This window comes from Hippopotamus amphibius, chromosome 13 (genome assembly GCF_030028045.1).
Source record: "Hippopotamus amphibius kiboko isolate mHipAmp2 chromosome 13, mHipAmp2.hap2, whole genome shotgun sequence".
Taxonomy (NCBI): Eukaryota; Metazoa; Chordata; class Mammalia; order Artiodactyla; family Hippopotamidae; genus Hippopotamus; species Hippopotamus amphibius.
Genome location: NC_080198.1, coordinates 81,291,494 through 81,298,190, shown reverse-complemented (window position 1 = coordinate 81,298,190; position 6,697 = coordinate 81,291,494). Strand labels below are relative to the sequence as shown.

Here is a 6,697-nt window from a genome sequence, read left to right as displayed (position 1 = left end):
GAATTAAATAAGAAATTCAGAGGAAGAAAATAACGAAGAAGTGAAAAATCTAGTTGTCTCATTTCTAATACATTTCTAACGTTATTTGCTAGAAGCAAAAGCCAAGAATCAAAACTTCCTTCTTTAAAAGTTGCTTAAAAAATGTTTTTATGAGTCAAATTTAGTACTTTGACAGGGACCCTGGAATAATTACATCATACATGAACCCTGGAGTCATCCCCACATTGGTTGAAATGAATACTTGTTGTGTGGAAAGTGTTTTGGAACAAATGTGTTAGAAAGATGTATTTCAGGGAGATAACTGGCAAAGCACTTAGCATTATATAATCAAAGCTTCTCCTTAAGTGTATCTTTATTCTGCCAATTCTATCATATAAAATTTTAAATGTGTCTTTGCAGAACCAATTCATTATATTTCCCCTTATCCTTTCTTTTATAAGCTGACAAGAATATCAAAAGTCTCCAAAATGCTTGTTAGGAACCATCTCCAGCAGTCCTTTAGGTGGTTTTACTGAAAATTATCAGATAATATTCTGCCAACCTTAGAAATCAATCTGATTTAGGAAATCTTTCCATGGCAGAGTAGTCTTTATTTATGATGACAGAATTCTCTGAGCTCCCCTTTCACACCTTCAAGTTTCCAGTTGCTTGTGACATTTTGGGAGAAAACCCATCAAGAATAAATTTCAACATTGGAAATCTAAATGGCGAGTCTTGTGCTCGCTTCAGCAGCACATATACTAAAATTGGAATGATACAAAGAAGATTAGCATGGCCCCTGAACAAGGATGACAGGCAAATTTGTGAAGCATTCCATATTTTTCGTACTTCAAAAACTGACACGAGTGTAAAGCAATTATATTCCAATAAAGAGCTTAAAAAAATACTACCAGAATAAAATAAAATGAAATACACATAACAAAAATAAATAAAGAAAGAAATGGCGAGTCTTCGTGAGAGCCTTTTAGAAAGGAATCAAGTCACTTCTGGAGGAAGACCTTGTCTACGCAATTTGCAAATGAAGCCAGAATGTCATAGGCTGTTTGTTTTCTTTTGCCCAATGACGCAAGAAATATGAACCAATCTTGAACCAATTCTGGAACAATTAGCAAAACATTAAACTGTTTAAGTGTTCTATTTAAACAAGGAAGAGATTACAATGAAAGGAAGAGATTACAATGCCAGAAGAGATTCCACAGGATAAACTTTTGTACATGCTAGATATTTAACAAACCACTTGCAAATAGCTTTAGAACTTTAGAGATTGTTATATACATTTACAAATTAAGTTGAATCATCTTTCTATTGACTCAGACAATTTGTCAGCATTTAAGAATTAAGACTTGGCACACTTGTAATGAAAACACAAGTTGCACCCTCTGAAGTGGAAAGTTACAGCATCTGATCATTGATTTTCTGCCTCTTATTGAAAAGAGACAGGAGTCTGAGGAAAGCTGCAGTTGAAACATGAGTTATCAGGAAATACATTTAATTTCTCCAAGGGATGAGCACGTTTCTCTCCAGGTCTGGGCTTTCTTACTTATTTTTTAAAGTTTTAATATTTCTTTTTAAATTATAGATATGTACTCAAGTATGCAAGTAGGCATGGAAAGATTGCGTGGAAACCAGGTAGAAAATTAATATTCTCACAAAGAAGCAAGGGATCTCCTTATGCATCAGTTGGTCACAAGAGTTGTGGCAAGATGTGCTTTGAATTATTGGTTTTCCTAAATATTTTCTAGTCCTTTATTATTTAAGTTTCTTTTTCTAGACACAAACAAACAACCACAACAGAAAAGCTATCCAACCCCAAACTCTGATGAGTCTGACAAAGTCCCTTAACTCAGGATTTTTGTTACCAAGTCCAAGCTTGCACTGCTAGCCGCACGGCAGGCCAACAAATAGGGGGACGCGGTGTTGAGGCGAGGAATAACGACTTTATTCAGAAAGCTGGCAGACCGAGAAGATGGCAGACTAGGGTTCCCCCAAAACTGTCTCGTTGGGGTCTGGATGCCAGTTCCTTTTATAGAACAGAGAGGGGGAGGAAGTGAGGAAGTTAAGTAAAAAGGCCATTTATCATGCAAAACAGCTTCTGCATTGGGGAGGGGATATGTTCTTTTCTTCTTTTCTGCAGCCATTCACAGGTGGGCAGGTCAGATTGTCTCCCTGTGAGCTGAACAGAGGCACTTTAACATTCAGGAAGAGGGGCAGGGTTCCCTGAGGCAGGCCCTTATGTATAATTATAACAACAAAAGGAACAGAAAGCAAAGGTTAAAGTTGAAGAAACATATCCAGCATGGAGTCAAAACTGGCTCTTCCCTGTTACGTTTTGACCCCTAATGAATGTAATATTAAATAATTTTCCTTTGTACAGCAAATTTAAATTAGGAATTGGGACTCATAGGCAGCAGTATTATCTTTATTTTGATAATTTGGATGTTTCAGAATACTTGGATATTCATTGGATAAGCGTTAGGACCATTTCAGGGAAAATTAGTGCTTTTGATCTATAGAAATCTACATGTAGCCTTCTATGATGCTTACTATGTTGCTGCAATTTCATACCTGTTAGATTTTTTTCAAATTGAAGCAATTGAAAAGAGAAATGGAACTTTGATATGACCTTCCTTTCTTTCATTTTATACATATATATATATAAAGAAAAATGAGACCTCTTCAGACATTTGTTCTTGTCAAGAAAAGGAAAGTTGAGGGCTCATTCAGAATGCATAAGATCGTAATATTTTAAGCAGTTGCTGAGGAAAAAGCATTCATCTAACCAACCAAAGGCCCTTTGTGAAGAATTAAAATGATTATTTACTGCTGTGAGAACTTGATGCAAGTAGCCTCAACTCTCAGAACCAACTTCTTTATTAAAAGAGAAATAAAAGTCATAATGGAATCTATTTCATTGGGTCGTTGTGAGGATTAATTGACGTAAAGTGTGTAAAGTAAGTTATGTATGTGGTGAGTGGGTTACCTGTGATGATGATAACGATGGTGCTTGGGAAAAAAAAAAAGATATCTGGACTCTGCATGAAGGCCCCAGTCTCCACTTTCCTTGATTCATTACTTTTTAATGCTAATTAATGAGACAACATAAGGTTCTCTGACAAGTTGTATTTATTTTATTTACTCTCCTATCTTTTACAATGAGTAATCCAAATTCTACCTACAAGGGATGCTTAAGTCATAAATAAAAATGTGACTTTCTTCTAGCTTGAAAATTTGACTTCTCCACCCATCTACCCCACAGCCTTTCTCTATTTCTACTTTATTATCGTAGCCATTTTTCATATCTGTTTTAAAGCTTAATTCTATGTCAAAGTTTACAGAAAAAAAGTTTGTTCATTATATTGTCTACACTGAGTATGTGCATTGATTGCATTTTAACCCATTTGGCTGCAAAGAACATGTATGCTCTTTGATCCGGCTAAGTGAAAGGAGCTGCCGTTGCCTGGAGGAGAGTGCATGGCGTATGCAGGCCTTGGCTTACTAAATGTTTATTCTTTGGATAATTTTGTCTAGCCTCAAAGCTGATTAAATTTAAATATTGAAAGAATAAATATTCTAAATATTTCATTAGCTTCTCACTGTGTAAATGATAGAAACTAAAAGGCTATATCTTACCTAGAGTATAGGTAGGGTGGTGGTAATTAAGAAAAACAATTCTATGAAAATGTACTTTTTAAATATGAACTGATGCACCTCCCTATGTGTACAATATGACAGTAGATTATGAAAACTAACATTTTTATTCTGAATCCTAATATGTGGTTAAAATCAAATGTCCAATGTCTTCCCTGTTGTCTAACGCTTGCCGTGTGCGGCAGTATTGTGAACTAAGAGAGAAACTTCAGGGAGAAACTAGCCTGTGTACTCACCAAAGGATATTCAACCAAACATCAAAGGTTTATAAACAGCAACAATAACCACAGGATAATATTTACTGTGTGTTTTCTGTGAGCAAATTCTGTGAATGTTTAAGTAGATAGAAATTTAATTTTTGTAACGGTTCAATGATATTATCCTCACTTACACATAAGGTAACTAAGGGGTAGAGAGATTAAATAATTTGTCCAAGTTCACGCAAACTGTAAATCGAAAAAAAAAAACAAAAAAAAAAAACAAAAAAGAAAACCCCAAACTGTAAATTGATTTGAACCTGGGCGCAAATCCAACCCACAAGAAGCAGCCTGTCTAGTAGTTGAGATTAAATATGCACATAAAAAGATACCACAAGAGGCCCAGGGGGATTTTGCTTAGCAGTGTTCCTATTGCTGGGAATATCTTTATCCAGGCCACTTAAGATAGGAATACTATATTGGACAGTACTTTTCTTCTTTCCTCTTTGCAAATATGCATAAAATAAGGCTATAGAAAATAATTAATGGGAAATATCATATATTTAGTAAATATCTATGAATTCTATTTGGAAACTAGAGATGACTTCTAGTCAAATCTCAATGTGGAGAGACATTATGGCATAGCAGTTAAGAGTAGGATCTTAGAAGTCAGTCAGTCACCTATTAGCTTGAGTAACTTAACCTTTATGGGGATCAGTTTTCAATCTGTAAAATGGATATAATAATAGTACCTACTCATAGAGTTGTTATACAATTAATGAGGTAGTAATACTTGGAAAATACTCAACACAGTGCTTGGCACATAATAAATACTCAATACAAATTAGCTGTTGCTGCTGTTGTATTATCATCATTACATCTAAGTAAATTACAGGAAACACAGAGCCTTGTTTTTCTTAGTGTTTCTCCCCAAGTTTTCATAAACCTCAGTGGATACTCTTTTTTTTCTTTTTAGAATTGCAGACCCGTATCTGGGATATGGTCATCCCAGTGACGTTCTTTTGTTTTCCTGTGTCTCATTTCCTTTGGTGGTTAACATCACTTTTCTTTTCTTCCCTTCTGCCACCAACCTATTATCCTCCCCCTCTTCCTGGGGGACAAACAGCCCAACAACAATGACAGCAGCAACTTCTCTCTGCTGCCCATTCTTGCCCAGAGTCCTGCAGCACCAACTTGGCCATGCTCTCCTACTGGTGGCTCTTCAATTCTTCCTCTCCTCCCTCCTCAGATTCCCTGTATTTCACACAGTGATAAGTGAGAAGTGCCCATGGAAAAGCACATAAAGTGCTGAAGTAAGCTAGAGAAGGGAGAAGTTATTTCCAGTTGGGAATTGTAAGAAAGACTTCATGGGGAGATAGATCTGAGCAAAAATGGAAGAGCATTGTGGAAAGTGGACAGAGCAAAAGCAAATGAGCTGCAATACACAGCATTCTTAGTAGTTCCTTTGGAAAGAAACTTTTCTAGTAGCATCAGGCGACCCCATTGATTTTGAGTGCAATGACTCTCCTAACATTTTGGAAAGATGATCAAGTGTTATTCCATATGGAAATTGTACAACTTACAGTCCTTTCAACTTGGAATAGGTTAAGAGTTGATTCTCGGCAAGCTGTTAAATGTTAATAGCTATTACTATCAATTTTAATTAAATAATTAGTTTCTATACAAGTAATACCTATACTATAAATAACATTATTATTCCACTTTCCAATCATAAAATGCTTGTGTGTAACATCTTATTTGATCTTTAAATAATGCCATGGAAAAGTTAGGTAGCTAAACATTATTTTGCCATTTCATAATGACGAAGCAGAAGACTACTGATTTGAAAAAGCATTTGGCTATGAAATGGCAGATCTAAGACATAAATTCAGGTATCCTGATTTTATCCTTTTGTTTTATTACCATCCTTTCTGTGATAACTCAGGAGTGAACAGTCATAGGAAGAGCCTAGAGTCTTATCAGATTGATTAAACAAACATGTGTGGAGCCCTACAGTAATTCAGACACTGTATGAGACATGGGAGCTAAAACAGTGACCAAAACAGATGAGTTTCCTACCATCCTTAAGCTTTCCAGTTGGGAATTATAAGAAAGACTTCATGGGGAGATAGATCTGAGCAAAAATGGAAGAGCATTGTGGAAAGTGGACAGAGCAAAAGCAAATGAGCTGTGAACTACTTGGGAGAGAAAACAAACAAAAAGCAAATCAATACATAGGGTTTTTACAGATTGTGGTAAGGGCTATCTATGAAGGAAATAAACAGTATGGTAAGATAGCGAGGAACTGGAGGAGGCCGTTTATGGTAAGATGATTGGGGTGACCTGGTGACACTGACCTTACAGTTAAAGGATGAGAACACACTGCCATTTGAAAGGCAAGTGGACGTGCATTCCAGGCCAAACTGAAACTAGAAAGGCTTGGGTATAAGAAAAGACTTGTTATTATAGAACAGATAGTAAGCTACTGTGGATGAATTTGTGGGGAGTGAGGGAGGAGAGTGGTTAGAAGTTGGAGAGGAAACAGGAACCACATTATGGAGCAGATACAGTTGGCACATTTTGGAGGGTTAGTCTAGCTCACGAATGCTTTCTTAACTGCATCCCAGATTCAGTGCACAAGGACAGACTCTTGGCAGCCTCATTTGTACATGACTCCACCTCCCTGGCCATAGTTGATCAGACCATTCATTCATGCAGTAAACATTTATTGAACACTGGCTGTGTGTACTGTATCACAGGTAATGAAAACACATGCAGTTGCTGCCGTTGTGCAGGTTTGCATTTCATTGTGAGTGTGTCTAGATCCAAGCAGGGCCAATTAGAGCTTCTTA

The 6,697-nt window shown here is 36.4% G+C and overlaps 1 non-coding gene across 1 annotated transcript; it reads left to right on the top strand.

The window, feature by feature from the left end:
- The first annotated feature begins 716 nt into the window (after positions 1–716).
- Positions 717–823, top strand: LOC130835422 (U6 spliceosomal RNA). Its single transcript, XR_009048906.1, has one exon. It is a non-coding gene; the product is annotated as a U6 spliceosomal RNA (small nuclear RNA).
- The last annotated feature ends 5,874 nt before the right edge of the window (positions 824–6,697 follow it).